General features: G+C 43.8%; 1 protein-coding gene across 2 annotated transcripts in view; it reads right to left on the minus strand.

Moving 5' to 3' along the window:
* Positions 1-21,944, minus strand: part of LCP2 (lymphocyte cytosolic protein 2) — a 1,016,893-nt gene that overhangs the window by 431,981 nt on the left and 562,968 nt on the right. The gene's annotated exons all lie outside the window — the stretch shown is intronic.

Below are 21,944 nucleotides of genomic sequence, written 5' to 3' on the forward strand. Positions count from 1 at the left end.
AGAAGTGGGAAAACACACCCATTACTAGACACTGAAACCAAACCCCAATGGTGCTTCTGTGCATTGAATTTAGCATGTGTCCTCTACTCGGTACTTACTGTACTCTGACTCGTCCTTACCTCTCTCCATCAGCATGGAAGTATAGCAACCAGTAAGATCTTCAAAAGGGAACACTAAGGATACAACTTCATTCACACCTCCTCCGGCGCTCACACACTAGCGTGCCCCACTTCAGACATGTCTTTTATGTCACAGATGGTCTTAAGAAAGATAGATGGTTCAACGGTTTTATTAACACATTTCTTGGGTTTGATGTGAGATGGCTTAGACTGCCAGCTAATACGACTAAAGTGTTCTTCTAGCTCGTCCCTTAGTGTCAAGTGGCCTCCCTCTACCCTAGTCCAGGGTTCCCTGACACCCAAGATTAGCTTGAACACTAGCTAATCTTGGGTATTCAATCAGTAGCCCATACTATCTAGAGTAGCCTCTCTACTGTGGGAGGCCTGTCTATTTTACTCCCACTGGGACTTCCCAAGGGGGAGCCTACTCTAATATTCCCCAAATGATGGTTGTTAAGAAGAACTGGTGCCGGTATTCTCTCAGGCACTCTCTGGTTCACACCCTCCCTCTCACTCCTGTTCTCTCCTCTCTATGAACTTGTGTCTCCTTATGTTCTTATGATCCTTTCCTCTTCCTGCTCCCCCCTTTGACTCTCCCACCTTTTACTCAGCTCCTATTCCAACTCTCCATTGCCCCCCCCCTTTATAGTTCCCTCTAGTTTCTGTACTTTAATCCAAGCCCTGGTATCTTCCAGATTACACTGTGGTGATGCTCGTGAGACAGGTCATCTTGAGGTCATGGTAATTCCTTTTCAAGTAAGTGAGTATGCTGTCCTACAGACCTGAGGAATAGCTGGAGAAAATCTTCTCACTTTAATTTCCTGCTATTTACAGTCCTTTTCCACATCTATCCATGGCTAGTCTCCTTGTTCTTTGTTTGTCTTGAATAGGAATTAGCCAATTTGTTGGTAAAAAAATCGATCAAATGGTACATTTGACCGATTTCGGTCGGTACCATTCGATCAAAATACCGAACACAGAGAGCAGGGATTGCAGGGGTGTCTCCCGCTCGCCATGTTCAGTATTTTGGGAATTCAGGGGTGTCCTCAATATTCGAGGCGGGTGACAGGAAAAATAAGAAAAATTGACCCTGCAGCATCGGATCTGACCCGCGTTAGAGAGATGAAACTGATCCTGCAGGGTACAGGAGAGGCGGCGGATGGTGAAAAGGTAGGTAGGGGGTGTGGGGAGGTTTGTGGATGCACTGGTAATTTTGGGGGGACATGGGTTTGGTTTGTTTGGCTCCGGTAAAAAAACAAAAATTGTGTCAAAAATGACTGCGGTCAATTCTGCCACAAACAATTCTACTACGGTCAAACAACCCAAATCCCTTGAATATGGTGAGTTCTTCTGCCAGGTACAATGAGGCATTTTCCATAAAGCCCTTGTAAATGATGCACGCTAGCTTGGAAGTCCCTTAATGTGGTGCTAAGATTAGGATGACTTATGACATTAGCAAAGTAAACCTGGAAAGGGGAGTAAGCACATATCTAGAAAATGTGTTTGCGGTAACACACTACAAGAAATACTTGTGCTTGTCCCTTTTCCACCCTGCATAGAATTAGCTAGCACAAAACTGTTAAACCGCTTTTAATGAAGTATGGCTCCAGGAAGGTTATTCTACCCACTCTATTATGTCAAACTACTTCCTAAGAGTGGGTCAAAATGCTGTCACCAGTCATCTCTGTGATTATTGATATATGGCTGTAGTACTGAACGTTTCACGTCAGTATATTTATGTGTACTGTCTGACACACTCATAACTCAACGTTTACCTTACCTTCGAAAACTGAGACTTATGTATGAAAGTGATTTGAGCTAGTTTCAAAAACCAAGACAAAGATCTTCACTTTTAAAATTTAGAGCCAACATACCCCCCTTTGTTGTGAATCATGCTAAATGAGACAAGTCAAGCCAAAGCTCACATACATATTTTTACTTTGTGTCTGGGGATGATCTGATCCATTTTATTTTAAATTGTTCGTTTTTAAGTTTATTAGAAACATGCTGTTAATTCCAATTTTTATAGCTTGAGGCATTTGGCGTATTGAACCAGCAATATTACATGTCTTAATGCTAAGAGACAGAAGAATATCCTGGGCGATCTATTTGCTTCTTGATATGTCTTAGAGCATCTGACCACATCAGATATTGTGATTTTATTGTGTTCTGAAATGTTTTATATTTTTGAATACGTTTATTTATGTTATTTGTGGATTTTTATGAAGATACATTTCTTGGAAAAAAATAATAATTATTAAACTGAACATTTAACAAATGTTTTAAATAAATAGGTATGTTCTACATTTTATGAATATTTTAAAGCTAATGGGTGTGCTGAAAAGACACTCGGTATCATTATGACTTTGGCACAAATTTGGCAATAAATCGATGGAATTACTGACAAATTATTTATTGTTACTGCTACTCCATCCTGTAGATTTACCATGAGATTACAGGCGCCGGCAAAATGGTGTTATTCGCATTTGTGTAGTCCATACGAGGGATTCTTTCAAATCTACTGCAAGCAGTAATTCCACTGCAGCAATTCTGCCAATTTTATTCTAGGTGACGTGGAGGTTATCCAATTATTGTTGAGGGCAATTCCTTCATTACGCCTACTAAAAATAGTAGTACTAATAATAGTGGTGCGGGAAAGTGGCATTAAAGTGGCAGTAATCCGTCACCACCATTTTACTACAATTCTTCCCAGACCGTATGATGAGGTCTATTGTATTTTAACATTCAGGTGCACTTTGAGCTATTCAAATAGAATATACTTGTATTTGTTTAATTTCATGAAATATTAGTATTTATTGCTGGGAATGTAATTTTTATTATGTCTCAGGTAAATAATATCTGAAATAAAATTATAAAAGTCTGACATATATACATGTGAGATACGGTTTACATTAGACTTTCCACACAATAAAAGCAAATCATATAAAAAATCAGTTGTCAAATCAAAGATGTAACAATTATACTTAACAGTTAATTCTTTGCCAAATATGCATAATAGCAATTATCAAGTAGACTTGCCGCCCTTCCAGACAACGGGCCTCATCACAAGTTGGCCGGTATCCCGTCAGTAAATACGCCAGCATGCCACCCAATGCTATTAGCTTTACTGCAGCATGATCCGGCGCAATTTGCGGCGGATCCCTAGTTGCGGTGGCACCATTAATCCCCATTTATTCAGAGTCCATAGGACTCTATTGGGCTTTTTGGCACTATTTCTTCCAGTGATTAAAGTGCCGAAAATGGGCAGAAAAGGGAGGTTTTTATCTCCAGCAAAAAGCTGGCGATAAGCCTACCACTTTCCGCCCAAAATCGGGATTGGGTGGAGCGGTAATGCAGTGGTAACCCTAATTTACCTGGCGGAACCCAAACGTTAACCCCTTGCTCACTGTGCTCAGAGAGGCACAGCTCCACCTCACTGATGAGGCCCAACAAAGCTGAAACACGTATCTGGGTTTGCTGCTGGTACCCTTGTTCAAAGGAGGTTTGCCTGGCATTTGGGTGCTGGACTGCCCCTGTGGGCGGGATAAAGACTGATATGCAAATGGATATTCCTCCTTTGTGAAAAGTACAATGAGCAAAAAGTATGGCTGTGGACTCTGAATGTGGGAAAAAAACACATAACAAGTTATCATGCCATGTTCTTTCTAGAGAGGGGCGCCTGCTACCTTTTTTGTATTTTTGCAGGGAACTTGGGTTGGTCACACTAAGTTACCTGGGGGAACACAGACGTGGACCCCTTGCTCACTGTGATCAGAGAGGCACAGCTGCACCTCACTGATGCGGCCCAACAAGGCTGAAACACGTGTCTGGGGTTGCGGTTGTTACTGTGAGAAATCTGATGTTGTCTTCCTAGCTAGTCCCCGGGGATCTGACATCCAGGTGGTCAGGACGCAGCCATCACTATTGGATCAAGTTCCTGGGGACGGACCAGTGAGGGAGGATCACCTGGATGGGGGTCCTGGGGAGTGGAAGTGGGACACCGACGTGTGAGATGTGGTATCCCCCTTCTCTCAACACCTTTTCCCCATCCTACCAAGTAGGACATTCAGAAACACCCCCCACCCTTTTTTCCACATGAACAGTTTCCCACACCACGAAAAACAACAGACTAAATCTAGTTTACCTGACATGTCCCAAAACAAGGGTCAGGCAGGGTCAGGCATTTGCCCAGAACCACACTCACCTGACGGCCCTTTCTCTTCCCCACAAGGATAAAAGGTGGAGCACAAGAGCACAGTATGAGCAAGGCAGACCGCACAATGAGAGAGCTAACCACGTCCGGCAGTTCAAAAGGAGGAGAAAAGCATCGAGAACCGAAGGGGCGACAAGGTGAGTAGCAACTTCGCCATTTCTGACCCAGACCAGCAAAGCCTCTGCAGATGGAAATATAAGACCGTGAACAATAGCCCAAGTGTGTTGCAGCAGATGTCAACGGTACACAGATCACGCCTATGCTGATATGCAGGACCGAGGGAGACACCTGCTAATGTGGTACCTGTCTTGACTCCAGATAGGGTGAATAGCCAAGCGGCTCATCACAGCCGATGAGTCGAAGGGGAACCGATAAGGAAACCAAACTGTGTTGAATGAAAGTCGCAAAGTGGCACATTGAGGAAAGTTCACAGAACTGTAAATTGTTAAGGGAAGACCAACTGCAGAGGGGTCAGGTACCACGTGGGTGCTCACTCGAGAGACTCTGGTTGATCCCACATTGAATGAAACTACTGAGCTGGGGTATCCATCCCAGCCCTTTAAGACGAGGTAGCAATACTTTGAGATGGATGGAGATGCAGAATATACTCAAACATCAATAGTCAAACTGACTCAGGAAGTTGACAAAGTGCATCTGTTTTAATATCAATTATCTAAAACAGGGACAAGCATCAACGAAGTCGCTCGATCTTCTCACTGAATGCATTTCATTAAAAAAGCAGGTTTTATGCTAAAAACTCATCATCATTGACGTCTACCATCGTGGCAAACTACAAAAACCTACTTGGGAGGGTGATAGGCTTACAAGGAACATCTAGGTATATGTTCCATACTTGTCAGGGAAGGTGATTGGGTTTCTAACATCATGTGGGGCAACTAAGCCCTCCCCTAGTGTAGGTCACTACAAACATCATCAAATACACGACGTCCCATTGGTTATACAAACTATAGGGCTCTCTATTACGTGGCCCTATATAATTGGATGGCACCCTTGTACCCCTCTGTAATATTCCACACACGTAAGCAGCACACAGGCCGGCACCAGGTGCTGGTGGGCTGGCCATAACCATAGCTTCCCACAAATTGGCCTGTCATCTATCATCACTTTTGCAGCCTGCTTAGTCAATTAAGGCTTTGAACTTGGCCTTGGAAATGTTCTCTGCCTGAGAATATGAGGGAGTATAGGCAGACCTTGTATTCTTCGGTTTCGATTCACTTCATTCCAATGTCCATTTCCATCTGACCACGTGACTGCAGACCATGTTTTCAAGTCTTGCTGCATTTAAAATACTATTAAATGATGAACCTCTGACATCGTCAATGTTCTCGCTTCTCACCTAAAACAGGAGTTTTGTTCGTATGACACGTTCTGTATTAACCATTGCTTGAACATTCAGGGCCACAGTGGCCTCGACTTCCTTGTCTTGGGCCAACCAAGCCTTTCTTTGATTCACCTCCATGGTTAGGTTTTCAATTTCTAACTGCGTTGTGGAATCATCTATAGTCCTTACATTTCCTATGTATATACATTGGTGCATTGCCGCAATTTATTCACTACTTAGCCAACCTTTAAGAATACTTTGTCTACTTGCATTACTGCATCTGTACAATTGTAAAATGACTTTGTATTTTCTTCATTACTTCTGCAGCATGAGCATCTTCATATCGAGCCTGAAATGTTGCTCATCTTTAACACCTCCTCTTTAGAGCCTATAGAATATTTATGTTCTCTCGTCTCTGCATCGCTTCTGGGTGCGTCAGCTCTGCTTTTTCATGATGTCATCAATCTTCTCTTTTGATCAGTTTCCACACTTCCTCCGGGATTTCATTCAAATGGCCATCCTATTATCGTGAATGTATATATGGCTTTCTCAATGGGAATCTTATTTCCAGGATTTTCTTTGGTATAGGTATTTTCACTGGTAATGCACGTGCCTCACACTCTGACTCCGAACATATAGGCAGCATGGGGGAGGAGCTTTGGGTGGGGGTACTTGGCTCCACCTCTACACTCCCCCCTCTGTGTGATTCATCAACCACTCTCTCATCAGTCTTCACATCTAGACATCCTTGTCTGAAGAAATGCTTCTTTGGAACCCATATCTTTATGACTCCATTCAGGCATCCTGCTGATTTCACATGCTCATACTTACACCAGGACATACACATGCATTGTCCACTTGGACTGCAGTAAATCCATTTCCCCATGTACTTCTTGTGGTTCTTTGGGTATAGGAACTTCATTACCTCCGATTCATGGATGCTGGCTTTCACATAATCTCTGACATCTGTCAGCTCTTTTATTTTCCATCCTGATTCAACATCAATCATGATCTTCATTCCTACTGCTTTCTTTAAAGTCTTCTTGCAATGTGAGATTATTATCCTGATCACACAAAATCCAAGCAATAGCATCACTATCAGGGCTCCAAGGAACTTGAATATATCTGCCATCCATTGTGGAACCCACGAAAAGAGTGATCCAAACCAACTGTCATCAGCAATGTTTTCCACTTCGTGTATCATTTGGACGTGTACGTTTGTCAACATCTCCATGGCCTTGGTCAAGGTGCCATTTTCGTCATCATGAGAAGGTATGATCGTGCAACATGATTGTAACGCTCACCTGGTATCCACAGGGACGTCACTCAGCCTGTTCTGACCTCTTACGACCTCGAACCCTTCCCTGGAGTCTACTCGACTGGAGACTGGGCCTTGTTTTCTTGGAAAGTGTGCTCTCCGTCCTGCTTTCAGCGCAGGGGCGCGTTGATTGATGCGGGTTCGTTGCTGCCTAGTTACTTCACTGGCAAGAGTCCGACAGGTAATTATAATGAGTCTTTTGAACAGTTCTCTAACTTTGTTCCTTTCCTTCCTTAGATGATGGCCGGCGTCCGGGGATGGCGACGTGCTGCTGAGATGAGTATCGCTGAAGGTGAGTGAGAGCTGAAGTTCTTTTTCTGTGTCTTTTAGGTGCCGCGACATTTTCAGCGTGGATGCCGGTTATGAAGAAGAAATGCAGTGAGTAATCCCGGTGTGCGGCGCCTCTAGATGTTTCCACGCTACCCTGGAGTGTCTTTTCCCTCTTGCAGATGGATGAGAAGTTCCAAAGACAGAGTTCCCTCAGAGCGGCTGGGATTCAGGTAAGCCTTTGAAGCTCGTACAGTCTTTAAAAATAAGCAAAGATTTGCTGAATGCTTACTAATGCCATTTTTCTGTTCTTTTCCCTTTTCCTTGGGAAGCGGCATGCCGGGATGGGAATGACACTGCCGAAGATGCCCGCAGAACAGAAGAAGCGATGAATGATTGGCAGAAGCGCCGCAAGGTAAGGCTGTTCCTAACGGTGTTCTTGTTCTTGCAGGAGTTGAGCGCAGAAGAAAGATGCAGGCCTACTGGAGACCGATCCGAACACGGTGAGTGTCACACTGCAGGTGCAGAAAACACAAAGCATGTTTCTCAGCCTAGGCGTGGCTTATATAGCCTCTGGGTATCCCAGGGGTCTCTGGGCTGAACCAGACCCAAAAGACTAGACTGCACATGCAGTTCTGGGAACCGAAATATGTGGGGGCATCCATTGTGTCCCCATCAATGCACTACAAGTCCAATCCCCAATGTTATCCTATGGGAGTGAGTCGGTCTGGTGCCACAAGCGCCAAGTCTGACTCCAAGTGGGTCTTTGGAGGGATGGAGAGGCCCTTGAGGGCCATGTAGGTGATTGTGGCCTGACTCCAGCCTGACATCTTGGAGGGCTGGGGACATGAGGGGCAGGAATCATGACAATGATTATCCAATTTGGGCACAAACACCTCCATCCATGGCTGTGATCATGTCTAGCACATATCTGTTCTGAAGAGTCATCAGTTGTATGGCTCTCAGCTCTTCCTTGATAGCATTGAATCCCTTGATGGTCTTGTTGATTGTCTGCAACAATTCCCATCTGGTTATTTGTAACCACTTAGTATTTGCATCTGTCTGGATCATGGGCATGAAGATTATCGTCAATATCGATAAAGTCTTACTTAACAATCTGTGTTCATATGGGATGGAGTCACAGGCCTCTATTGACTTGGCTGAGAAATAGTTCTCTCTCTCCATTCGATCCAAGAGTTCAGTAGATCTCCTCTTCCTCGGCTTTCAGGAACTCTGCAATGTTCAGGTCACTTTTGGGAATCACCATTGCTGGAACATGGACATTTACTATAGTACATAGTCATCCACAATCCTTGGGCAGCTTCATGTAAACTCTGGATCCACAAGCCCAGCAGTGATCCATTATCACTGTTGTTCCAATGCTCATTCCTGGCACGTCAAAGATTCTACCACAATTTTGATTCTCTCCAAGCTTTCTTGTGCCATTGTTTCTGAAACACAGCTTTGCACTTTCCGGAGGCACTATCTGCAAGGGCCCTCCTTTATCTTCGACCCATGTCAGTAGTTTAGCAAGCCTCGGCCATAATGGTTTGCATCCATTCTCTACAATGTCAATAGTCGGTTTGTAGCATCCAATTACTACCCACGCTCTGCAAATAACCACTCCTTCTTCCCATCCATCTGGAGAAAGTACTGATCCCCAAATCTACATTTGACCTCTGTTCTTCCATCTTCAAATGTCTTCTGTTGATTTTCCTGGACTCTCATGCCTTCTGTTCACTACCCATCTGATTCCAGCACCTTTCAAGCCAGGCTGTTCGTATCTTATCACATGATTTCTGATGTGGGATCTTGCTCCTGTCTTTGTGTCTTAAACATAATCGTCGTCATCTGGATCTGTCCATTCTGTTGCCCATGCTAGATAGGCTGTTCGGCCCATGAACGGGCCTCTCGCTCGTCAGTGTGAAATGTGAGATAGGCAATGTGCTGTTTGAACATCTATCTCAATGGCTATGAATATCTTAGACTTCCCCATGCTTTAAGGTAGGAGTGCACATACATAGCATTCCTCCTTTGAGGTTTGTTTGCCTTTCTCTTTCATGTGCTGATACCACACATTGTTTCCCAAATGTGCTTTGCTGTCTAGATAATCTTTTAGCTCATGGTCATCCTCCCTTGCACTTCTCTTAGGTCTCCTTCTTGCCTCACAAGATTCTATAATCATCTCATGAGGTATGTCAGCATAATTCCTTCTCACTGGGGGAATCAAAGGGACATTTGTCAGTGAAATCGGTGTCTTTACATGCGCTATTGGTGTAGGAACATCCACATAAGGTCTCTTCCTATTGGCAATATACAAAGGTAGCAAAGAATCATGAAAAATTTGCAGAGCCGACCTTCCCCCAAAGGGAAGCCCAGCCCTATCTGTCACTGGACTAGGTGCTTTTATATGCACCACTGGAGTAGGGACAATCACATAAGGCCTTGGCTGCCTTACGATTGCCACTTCTGCACAAGAATTAACACAGGAGCTATTGCCTTATTTGGATCTACGTAATAGACAGTACGTACTGTGAGAGAAAGAAGTATGATAATGAACATAATGCACGTATAGATTATGTACCAGTATGTCCATTTTATACAGCAATATCCTCTTCCACGTTGTGCTGCTCTCTCGTTTGCCACATTATTATTGCTATCAATGTTGCCCTTTTTCTACTTTTACTTTTAAGGAAGGAAAAAACAAACTTTAATCGGGCAATCTCATAAAATATTCTGGCAATTGTTTCGTATCTGCTCCATGAGCTACAAAAGCAACTGGCTGATAGCAGGACGGTTGATAGGGTTCCTGATAAATACAAAAGAGTCATCTTTTCGACCAAACCAAATGAGGATGTGCTTCCAGTAAATAATAAAAGACAAAGCCAGTAGGTTATGGATGTCGTCACTTGACAAACCCATGCATGCGTTCAAGGAGATGTGTCAGGCAATAAACAGATCTGCTTTGTCATCCAACAAGATAAGGATGCTCTTCAATCAGGAAATAAAATACCATTTCAAGCACTTTATGAGCGTCTTCGTCAGATAGGACCATCTGTATTTGCTGTACAGAACTTAGGTAGTTGGGGGATTTGCTCTATGATAGCTGCAAGCAATCTCCTAAAGATTGGACCATTTTTAGGATCTTGCAAAAACACATAAACGTCAGAAGTTCTCCCAACCAATGAACGATACGCACGAAGAATGAAGAGGAAAATAGTAAGAATGATCCGATGAACATTGCCATGAGGCACCACCATGGGCACCTCCAAAGAGAAACTCTGTGAGAAAGGAACCAGGGAACTTCTCCCGTTTCCAATCGTCAAAGATAAACTTTAGGTCTGGCATTTCTTTTCCTTTCAAGACTTCAATATGTCTCAGTCCAATATCAGCAGACTCCTGTGGCTCAAGACCAATAGCTTTTCACTCCTTGCTTAGTAGCTACAAAGAGTGTCTGGACTGAACCACAGTCCAATGAACTCTTTATCTGTCTACTGGGCAGTCTCTGCATCATTATTTCTCATCATCGATCTAGTCTACACATGCCGAACTTCTTCTACGTTGCTTGCTTCCGAAATGGGTCGGGATGAAGCACCCTCCCCGGTGTAGATCTTCATGTCTCCCCGGAATATCCAAGCGCATCTTCCTAGCACCTAGATCGTTGATAGTGTAACGTCCTCCACAATGAAAGGACCGTTAAACCTGGGTTGATGCCATTTGCGGACAAAGTTCCTGATCAGAATTTGATCTCTAGTAAACAATTTAGGTAGTAATGGTGTTACGCTGACCTGGTCTATGCGGAGGCATTGGGGCATGGTTGCAGCCCTCCCTGAACTTGAATCATCCCCTTCAGGCCTTTCCCTCAGTAGAAAAGCTGTGAGTGGTGGTACGTGGTGATACTGCTCCTGCGTGGAGATAAGAGTGTGTGAGTGTGCCAATCTGTGATTGTTGTACCTCTCAAACCCTTCACCCCAAAGTACGGTTTCTGTGAGCATAGGCGGGCCCATGAAGCCCACCAGTGAATTATGGAAGATAAGCTCTCTGTCCTGCTACTTCTGGAAGGGGCGCGTCAAATGGGATCTAGTTCCTTCACTGATCCCTGATAAGGCTTAGTCCAGTCCAGCTGTGACTATGCTTCTCCTTTTGATTGGTAAGTCTTTCTTGAGCTCTTGTGATGCTGTTCGTTCTGTTTAATGTCTTTATATGTTGCTCTAAGTTTATGCCCGCAATCGTGTCTCTTCTGTTTTGTTCCCTTAGATGGAAATGCGGCCTGAATGCAGCTGTGAGACGTGGTTCGCAGCCCGATGGAAATTGGATGCTACCGCAATGTTCGACAGCAGGAAAAGTGTGAAGTATGGCGAAGCGCAACTTTAAACTGACTGTTTTTACAATGTCTAACCTTGTCTTCTGTTTTTCCTTGCAGGCGTTGCTGTCGACGATGGAGCGTATCGTGCTGTGATGCCAAGATGAAGATTTCGGTGTTCCGGAAAGTGTAAAGATGAATACTTGGTTCGCCGAAGAGATGTACAGGTAAGAACAGATTCCCCCAGTTTTTAAGTATGCTGGCAGGAAGCAGGATGTCCAGGAAGCAGGATCTTCAAAGGTAAGTCTGACCTCAGGCGACGGTGAGCGTTACGCTGCTTGCAAGTGCAGAATAATGCGAAGCGTCTGTCTTGAGGATCGGGGTAGCTTATATAGCTGAGATCATGGGCACGCCCATTAGGGCCGGTTTACCAGCCACACCCTACCACTCCTAGAGAGGGAGCACGTGCAAAGGCAATCCATTAGCAGCCACACCCAAGAATACACTTGGGGCTGCTTAATGGATGGAATGTTCAAGGTTAATGCATCCTGCTTAATGGATGGAATTTTCAAGGTTAATACATCTGAAGTGCTATGTCCATAATAAAAGCTTTCTGGTGTTAAATGGATGTTCTTGTTTACTTTTGTTCATGGGCTGGGCGCCAGGACAGTGTCCACCCAGGTCTCCTGTGCATGCGACCCCTGCATGCCTGTACCCCTGACTTCATGACCATGACAAATAGTTTACTTGATCCAGTTGCTGTATTGTCTTCATCTGTGTTCTGAGACCGACACCCCTTACGCTTGACTTGCTCTGAAATGACAGAGATACTTGTAGTCATACATGTTAAATACGCACGTAGCTCATCTCCTAACAATTCTGCTGTTGTCTGGGCATCACTTCTAGTCCTCGATGGAGGAGTGAGAGGCGTTCTCATTCGCCTCCCTGTTACTAGGTCATGCGGCATAAGATGATGGTCAGAACCTGGCTGATTCCTCAGTGCATGTAATGCAAGAGGCAGGCAATGCAACCATCCTTTTTTCAATGTTAACTTAAGCTTGGCTGTCCTTTCCTTGAGCAGACCGTTGAGTCTCTCACATATCCCATTCGCTTGCGGGTGATAAGCTGAGGAACATGTATGCTTTATACTAAGCAATAAGCTGATTTGTTCAAACACTTCATTCACAAAATGTGGGCCATTATCTGATCTCAATACCTCACATTTTCCCCATCTAGGAAATTCTTCTCGGACTAAGAACTTTGCAGTGCAAGTGGCATATGGGTGTTTGCATTGACCAGCTTCGATCCACCTACAAAAGGGGCACACCATCATATATCTATAGCCATTACAGACTTGCAGCAGGGCAACATAGTCAATATGTATAATTGGTTGGCACCCTCATACCCCCTTTCTAATATTCCACACACTTAAGTAGCACGCAGGCTGGCACCCAGGTGCTGGTTGGCTGGTCGTAACCATAGCTTCCCACCAATTACCCTGTCATCTATCATCACTCTTGCAGCCTGCTTAGTCAATTAAGGCTTTGAACTTGGCCTTGGAACTGTTCTCTGCTAGAGAATATAGGGAATATAGGCATACTCTGTCTTCTTGATTTTGATACAGTTCATCCCACTGTCTGTTTCCATCTGACCACGTGACTGCAGACAGTGTTTTTGAGTCTTGCTGCATTTAAAATACTATTAAATGATGAACGAATAACGTCTTCAATGTTCTCGCTACTCACATAATACAGGGGTTTTGTTCTTTTCACACATTATGTAACCATTGCTCGAACATTCAGGCCCATGGTGGCGTGGACTACCTGGTCTTGACCAATTAAGTCTTTCTTTGATTCACCTCCATGGTTAAGTTTTCAATGTCTAACTGCGATACACTGAAAAAAGCATTTCTGCTCACGGGATCCAGCTCTGCTAAAGTATGTTGTGGAAACATCCATAGTCCTTACATTTCCTATGTTTATACGTTGGCGCATCACCGCAATCTATTCATTACATAGCCAGCCTTTAAGAATACTTTGTCTACTTGCGTTACTGCATCTGTACAATTGTAAAATGAATTGGTATTTTCTTCATTACTTCTGTAGCATGAGCATCTTCATCTCGAGCCCACAATGTTGCTCATCTTTAACACCTCCTCTTTAACACCTCCTCTTTAGAGCCTATAGAATATTTATGTTCTCTCAACACTGCATTTCTTCTGGGTGCGTCAGCTCTCTTTTTCATGACGTCACCAATCTTCTCTTTTGCTCATTTTTCACACTTCCTCCGGGATTTCATTCAAATGGTGGTTAGGGAGAATTCTCCAGAATAGCTAATTTCCCTTACCTATTGAGTCCCTCAGCAGCTTTGCTGGATTTCTAGGATTTAATTTGTTTCACCTGGTAAGAGTGTGAGCCTTTTTTTCCCACTCTTACATGTGTTTTTGCCATGTGTTGTACATGTTTTTGTGCTCATGGACTATGTAGTCTCACCCACTCCAAAGGCATCATCTTTTTACTGTGTGTCACACAGCACCTTTAGTGCAGTGACACAGGGTTGTCTTTTTAGACTTCCCACTTTAAACTTCAATGGGAATGACTACTGTTGCCCAGAACATGTAAAGTTGCCATTGACTTTACTAGTCCTTTAAAATTTAAAGACCCAGTACAACCCATCATCCAATAGAGTACTAGAAGGGTTAATAGTTATCCCTTCTTGTCTTATTCTCATGGAACATTATTTTGTTCCCCTTTCTCTAAGATTTGGCTGTTGGCAGTGGTATCTACCATTGTTATTCTACTGCAGGCTATGAAAATAGCCTCAGTAACCTAGGCTATGGTGGTAGCCTCAAACTCTAACCAGCTGGACCCCTTTTATTTTTATTTGGTTCTGGTTGGGTTTATTCACCATTTATTTTTGTAAAGGTCTTTCTCGTATTTTACTCTGCGTGCCAAACCAGGTTTGGTTCCTTTGTTCGCCTTCCTTTGGCAGGCTTCTGCACAGAAGCCCTACTTAGGCGCCCAAGTGTCCGGGTTGACAGGATGTGAGGGAGGGTTTTGAGGCCCCCTGCACAAGGTCTCTTTGGAGACCCAAGTTGCACTCTAGTTTGATTGGCTACGTGACTGTCCTGCCAGGACAGCCACCCTGCTGTGCAATTGACAGCCAGGCTGTGTGAATGGGGGAAAACGTGCTTTAAAGCAGGTCTCTGGGACTTGGAAGGCAGAGTCACCACTGGAACGAGAGAACCAATGAGGAGCTGAAGGACGACGACTGCCACAACTACTGGACATCCCGGTGAAGCCCTGCTGCAGGTCCGAATCGCCCGAAACTCCGACGACAGAGAAGATCTGCAAGGAATCTTCTTCCCTTGAGCGTGGGACCAACCAGCTCGCCAAACACCAAACACTGGCCTTCCTCTCCAGGTCGAATTTGTTGTGCATCGATGTAGTGAACCGGATAGCCAGGAGGAACGGAACCTGTTTGGGTTTTAAGGAGCGCACCTTTTATTCAATGCTTCGCTCTGCTGCTGGCTTCTTCCCTCGGCAGTGCAGGACCCTCCAGTCTTCCTCCTTCTTGTCACCACGACAGTCGCCTCAGGAACCGTGAGCCTGCAGGAACTGCCAGGAACAACCGCCTCAGCTACAGCATTCTTCTTCATTTAAGGTACTGTGTAAATCCGGTCGTTCGTTCCGTCTGACCGTGGTGAAAGTGTTTGAAATCTTTCACCTCTCCGAAGGCTTGTCCTTCTCTTCTCCTTTAAATAACTTTTCCTCCGACCAACTTTGTTTTGAACTCTTGGCAACGACTTAACCGCAAACTACTCTGAACTGTGTGATCCTCTGCAAAGACTCTGAACCAGTAACATTGGCCCAGGCCTATTGATTTGAATCCTAGTTGTAGTAAGCCTTTTCTAGATTGCCCTGCCTATCACTTGGTGTTGTTGAATTTGAATAACTTAGTCTTTTCCTCCCTTTGAAATTGCTGGAGGGCCATTTTGCTCACACTTTATTTTGAGCTTAACTTGTCCAGAATTGATTGGGGGTTATTGTAGTGTATTAAGATTGTGATTTTCTGCCTCTTTATAATAGTGAACTGTTTTATAACTGATGGTGTAAATAAATATATGTTCTTTTACTCAGAAACCTTGAATCAGTGTTTGCTTGAATCATAGTAATTGTTGACCTTTGTGTAACTTCCGATACTGCTCACTTTACTCTTGAGATAAATCTGGCTGTTCAGCCATCGCTACCACTTTACTGTGTAGTACAGGCTTGTACCAAAGGTGAAATTGTACTTAGACTTGTAGTCTTAATTGTGTGTGGTGTTCCCAAAGGGTACTGCATATTAGTCTGCCTAACAATGGCCATCATATTGTTGTCAATGTATGTATGGCTTTCCCAATGGAAATCTTACTTCCAGGATTCTCTTTGGTATAGATATTTTCACTGGTACTGTATTTGTCTCACACTCTGACTCCCAACATATAGGCAACATGGGAGAGTAGCTTTGGGTGGGGGTACTTGGCTCCACCTCTACACTAATGATAGCAGATGGCCCTAGGGGAGATGCGAAGGTCAAAGTGCTCATACAAGGGTCTAGCAAAATCACCATACAGTTGAAAGTCTTTGACCGACAAATCACACAAGGGAAGTCAATACTGATTCAGAAGAAAGTAAAAGGAATTGAGAAATGGCAAGAGTGAACCTGGTGGAGGGATGCCAATAAAGAGGGGCGAAGTCTAAAGTCCCAAGAAACAGTGTGTTGATAAAAGTGAACGCGGTAGAGGGATGTCCACTGTGAATTGTTTAAGAAGACATTAAGATTTGTGAGTGCTAAAAGTGAAATTGATTTGTGAAAAGCCACAGTTGAACCCGGCAGGAGGGAGGCTGATATTCAAGAGGGGTCTAGGCCCAGAAAGGGGGGTTGAAGAATCATTACCTCAAGTGCAATCCGAAAGAACCTTTTGGTTGTTATTTGAACTTATCAGATCCTCGGAAGCAGGAGAGACAAACTCTTAATATCCTGATATTGATAAGAACTGTTTTAGAGGGGGACCCAGGGGTTAAACCATTACCCAATGTACATTTGAAACAGAACTTCTTTTGTTTGTTATTTTTTAAACCCATCAGGTCCTTGGGGGACAAGAGACTTTTTGTAGAAAAGAGACTTAAATACCGAAGGTCCTGGTAAGTGAACCGGAACTGTTGTCTAGTGCTGGGAAAGCTCAAGAGTGTGCTGTACTCAGGACTACCGCCTTGACCCATGCTCAAAACGTGGGGAAGGGAGACCCTCGGTAAACACATCCTGACCTATAATTTGTGAACACTTCTTTCTTTGTTGTGAACCCCATTCCACACTTCTTTTAGTACTTAGCGTAATGATTGGCAATAAGTTTCTCTTAGTATAGGCCCTTTAATATGACACAACGCCACTAGGACTGCCTTTTTATTATTTGATGGCCGTAGCTTGATCCCATCTTAGATTGAGGTTAAGATTAGGAGTTTCCAACCTACATATACAGTTTAATAAACACCCTTTAACTGTGATCACTTGTGCCTGTCTATACTTGATACCATGCCTCCCTTGCAGTACTCTTGTTCAAAGGAGGTTTGCCTGGCAGTTCGGTGCTGGACTGCCCTTGTGGGTGGGACAAAGACTGTTATGCAAATGGCTATTCCTCCTTTGTGAAAAGTACAGTGAGCAAAAAGCAATGGCTGCGGACTCTCTAAGTGGAAAAACCACAAAACGGGTTATCATGCTATGTTCTTTCCAGAGAGGGGTGCCTGCTACCTTTTTTGTATTTTTGCTATGAATTTGGGGATAGTCACCCTAAGTTACGTGGGGGAACCCAGACATGGAAGTCCTTGCTCACTGTGCTAAGAGAGGTACAGCCCCACCTCACTGATGATGCCCAACAATGCTGAAACACATGTCTGGGGTTGCCGTTGGTACTCTTGTTCAAAGGAAGCTTGCCTGGCATTTCGTGCTTGACTGCCCTTGTGGGCGGGACAAAGACTGATATGCAAATTAATATTCCTCCTTTGTGAAAAGTACAGTGAGCAAAAAGCAATAGCTGCAGACTATCAAAGTGAGAAAAACCCACAAAACAAGTAATCGTGCAATGTTCTTTCTAGAGAGGGGCACCTGCTACCTTTTTTGTATTTTTGCTAGGAACTTGGGGTTGGTCACCCTAAGTTACCTGGGGGAACGCAGACGTGGACAATTTGCTCCCTGTGCTCAGAGAGGCACAGCTCCACCTCACTGATGAGGCCCAACAAGGCTGAAACACGTGTCTGGGGTTGCTGTGGGAACTCTTATTCAAAGGAGGTTTGCCTGGCATTTCGGTGCTGGACTGCCCTTGTGGGCGGGACAAAAACTAGTATGCAAATGGATATTCCTCCTTTGTGAACAGTAAAGTGAGAAAAAAGCGATGGCTGCAGACTCTCAAAGTGGGAAAAAACCACAGAACAGGTTATCATGCCATATTCTTTCTAGATAGATGCACCTGCTACCTTTTTTGATATAAAAGCAAAACCGCTGCATTTTTACCACTCCGCCCAACCACAGATGAAGCCCAATATCTTCAAAATGAATCATATTTTAGCATTAATTCATTATGAACACATTAAGAGTTAATGACATTGTATCTAGATTTGTACAATCCAATATAAGCTAATATAAGATGCCTCAATGTTGTATAACTCCCTGTAACATTACATAAGTAGCAAGTTCAATTCTTAATCACTCCATCCTTCCTAAATCCTCAAACCTCTTTCACAGTGTGACGAATCTGAGGATGTTGTTCCTTCTCCTCTAGGGGAGATACCTTTTCCATGGGGCCTGGGTGGTGAGTCCACAGCACGATAGTCCCCCTGGGGGTGGTGCATCGATGGAAGAGCTCATGGGAAAGGAAGCTTCTTATGGGACTGGCGACGACCATTGTCAGAGAACGCGGTATACCTCTGCTTCAATACACCCAACCCCTTCTCCAATGCCAACTCCTCCTTCCCCCTCTCTAGACAAAGCCAATGTGTTCTACTGTCAAGTCAGTAAACCTAATATACTTGATAGGACTAAAACACAAGAGAATACAAAGTATGTTACATAAGGTTCTAATACATGTACTGTGAAGAAGAAGATGTCCGGGAGTCTGAGGATCATTCTAGAGAATCAGAGTGAGCAGTCCAGCCGCTCACGGTATGTGATTGGCCCAAAGCAATACAACAATCCAGTGCACGAGTTTTAAGAAAGCCCAGCTGAGATACTGAAAGAGAGCTGTCATCCAAGGAGAAACTACAGGAGCCATGCATCGGGTGAGCGGACCAGAGCCGAAAGGGAAGCCGTTAACAGAGGAGAAGAGAACCTGAATGTAATCCAGGATAAAAAGACTACTCGTGTTGCTGCTGAGATGAACCTCTGGGCATCCCAGGCCCCGGCAAAGTGCCCGAGAGAGAGGTCGCACAGCCAGGAAGAGTCAGACATATGCAGAGCTGCTGTAGACCCCACTGGTTACCCAAACGCTACCGGAGCTTCGAGAAGCTACGCAACTGCTCTGGAAACCCCAGTATCTGCACGGAAAAGGCAAGCAGGTGTGCAGGTTACCCAAGAGTTGCCAGAGATCCGGTGAAGCAAGGGGTTGAAAGTAGAAGATGGAATGGGAGGTTCTGGGACCCTGAGAAGAGATTGAATGTCTCGGGCCCGCATCCGTAGGGAAGTCGAAGTATAAGAGGTCTGGGACCCCGAAAATAACCAAGATAGAGAAAGAGGAATCGTATATTTGGCACGAGAGTGAAACAAGCAGTTACGATAATGAACTGCGATTCTGGGACCCACACCCTTATGAGAAGATGAGAATAAGAGGGTTTGGGATCCTGACTGTAAACGAAACAACAAGGAAGAATTGCACACTTGGCAGGGGAGTAAACCAAGCTGGTAGAAACCTACATTGCACGCCTGGGACCCATATGAGAGACAATAAACCTAACGTAAAAAAGAATAAGAGGATCTGGGGCCTTGCGAGAGAGAGACAGTCTATGAGAGGACAGTTGCTTGGCAGGAAAGTAAACCAAGCCATTCAGAATATTGCGAGTCTGGGACCCGCACCAACATGAGAGTTTGAGAATAAGTGGGTAAAGGCCCCTGGAAGTGAAAAGGACTAATTAGAAGGCATCCTATGCTTGGTAGGGAGTGGGCCAAGTTGCTAGGATAAAGAATTTAATCTGAGACGCATATCCTTCTGAATTACCCAGTGACATTTAACTAAGAAGATACAGAGCCCAGGAGTCCAAAAGGAAGGAAAGTAGAACAAGAAGGAGTCTAGAGGAAAGGAGCATGCCCCTAGCCTGGGAGTGTTATATTTCTGCACAACCGTGCATGCATGATAAGAGTCCTACCAATCCCCACGTTTACACGCACGCAAGTGATTAGCGGTCCAGCACGCTCACGCGCATGCGCACACACGTAGGATAGAGATCACTACGATGCGCATGCGCTATAGATTAGCGGTCCAGCACGCGGTTGAACATGCGCAATAACCCCTGGGACAAACACATAAAACCACAATCAGTAAGTACGCTAGGGACCAGAGCACCGCACTCGATGCTCCGTGGACCTCAAGACCTCCGTGGATACATGCACGTGTGGGTAAGAGACAGAATCTATACGATCCTATTAGGCAAAATCTCTTTGATTGTGAACCACTGCACTGGATAAACTCTATGGAAGGTTTAAGGGGCCAGACTAGATTCGGTCTGACTAGCACCCTACAACTATTTATACAAAATGCATGATTCAGCAAGGCTTATTGGGCAGTAGCCTTAGATTGAGAATAACCGCACTACAGTAACCGTCTTGAAATTCTAAGAGATTAGACTGGTTCTAGCCTGACTCGAATACTACAACCAGACCATTTACCTGATTGGGATAATACAGCCAGATCCACCATAGGGGGGAATGGCATTTCCATTCTATATTGGTGTAACCTGTAAATCTTGAAACACCTTCCAGTGACAGATACACTAAACAGACCACTATTCCTTCCCATTTTCTTTAGAAACTGTTTTGACGAAGAATAAACTCCATGAAGTACGAGTGTCCTTACACAGAACAGATTAGGTGCAGCCATACCTATCTACAAGAGGTTGTCCAAAAATCAGAAAGCAGATGCCAGTGGCATCAGAAAAAGGTGTGTTAAGAGTAAACCTGTTTTATGGTATCAGTAATATAATATTATATATTACAATCCCGTGTTGTTAAGCTGTCTTATCTTGAACAAGTTTAGAGTAAACCTGTTTTATGGTATCAGAAATGTAATATTATAAATTACAATCCAGTGTTGTTAAGCTGTCTTATCTTGAACAAGTTTTTAAACACTTAGAGTGTAATACTATCTATATGTTTTTACCGTAGGAATTGAATTTTGGAAGAAGTAGTATCATTTAGCCCTGAAGATGGACTGTCAGAAAAGTCCGAAACGCGTTGGCAACACATTGATAAATCTGGATACTATTTTGTTTTGTTGACTATAACTAGGAAATCTGTTTGACTACTTTTCTTGTTGCTACTCTAAAAATTAGTTATTTTTTGTTGTTACCCTAAAGGGTCTTTGTGAATTTATGTACATAAAGAAATGAACCTTATGTATTTATGAATAAGATGTCGTTAACTGTACAATTTATGGATCTTGACGAATTTTGAAAGTGAAAAAATTGTTTTGGTTTGATTAAAAACAACCCATGAAGGGTCTCTTTACTTTCCCAAAAGTTGTATTGGTTTACATCAATGAATTAATATACTTATTGTAAAACTCTGTGAAGTGAACTTAGAAAGGTAAACACAACTGCTTGGCAACCTTATCGGGTAGCAGCGATCACACATCTGACCACTCTATTTACCCCACCAACTGTGAACCCTAGATAAAAGAGATCGACACCTTTAGGTAAACTCAGAATCGCAAGCAGAGGAAGCTTTATCAGAGCTCACGTGCCTGCCACATTTACATGTTTTGGGATTATATTCCCTTGGGAGTGCACTAAGGGTTGGCAGGTAGTAATACATGCCTCTCTCTCTCCAGTGTTACATTTCTGAACATTGTTTATTTCATCAGTTTTGATTAATTGAGAGACTGGGAACTTTTTTATTGGTTGAAATTAAAATGAACACTTTACTTTGGGAAAAAACATCATCCTTGCACAGTTGATTTAAATTATTAGTGTTAGCAACAGAACTAGGCTTTTGAGACACGACAGTGACAGACTTTTTAGTTTTGGACTTCCTGACAACATCACTAGTTTTCTTTGAAGCAGTGAAACCCCTCTTAGCTTTAGGGATAGAGAGGCATTTTTACAACCCTTTCTTTATGAATAAAGGTTTCTACCCAAAAA

The sequence above is a fragment of the Ambystoma mexicanum genome, chromosome 3q (assembly GCF_040938575.1).
Source record: "Ambystoma mexicanum isolate Mex_15411 chromosome 3q, UKY_AmexF1_1, whole genome shotgun sequence".
Classification (NCBI taxonomy): domain Eukaryota; kingdom Metazoa; phylum Chordata; class Amphibia; order Caudata; family Ambystomatidae; genus Ambystoma; species Ambystoma mexicanum.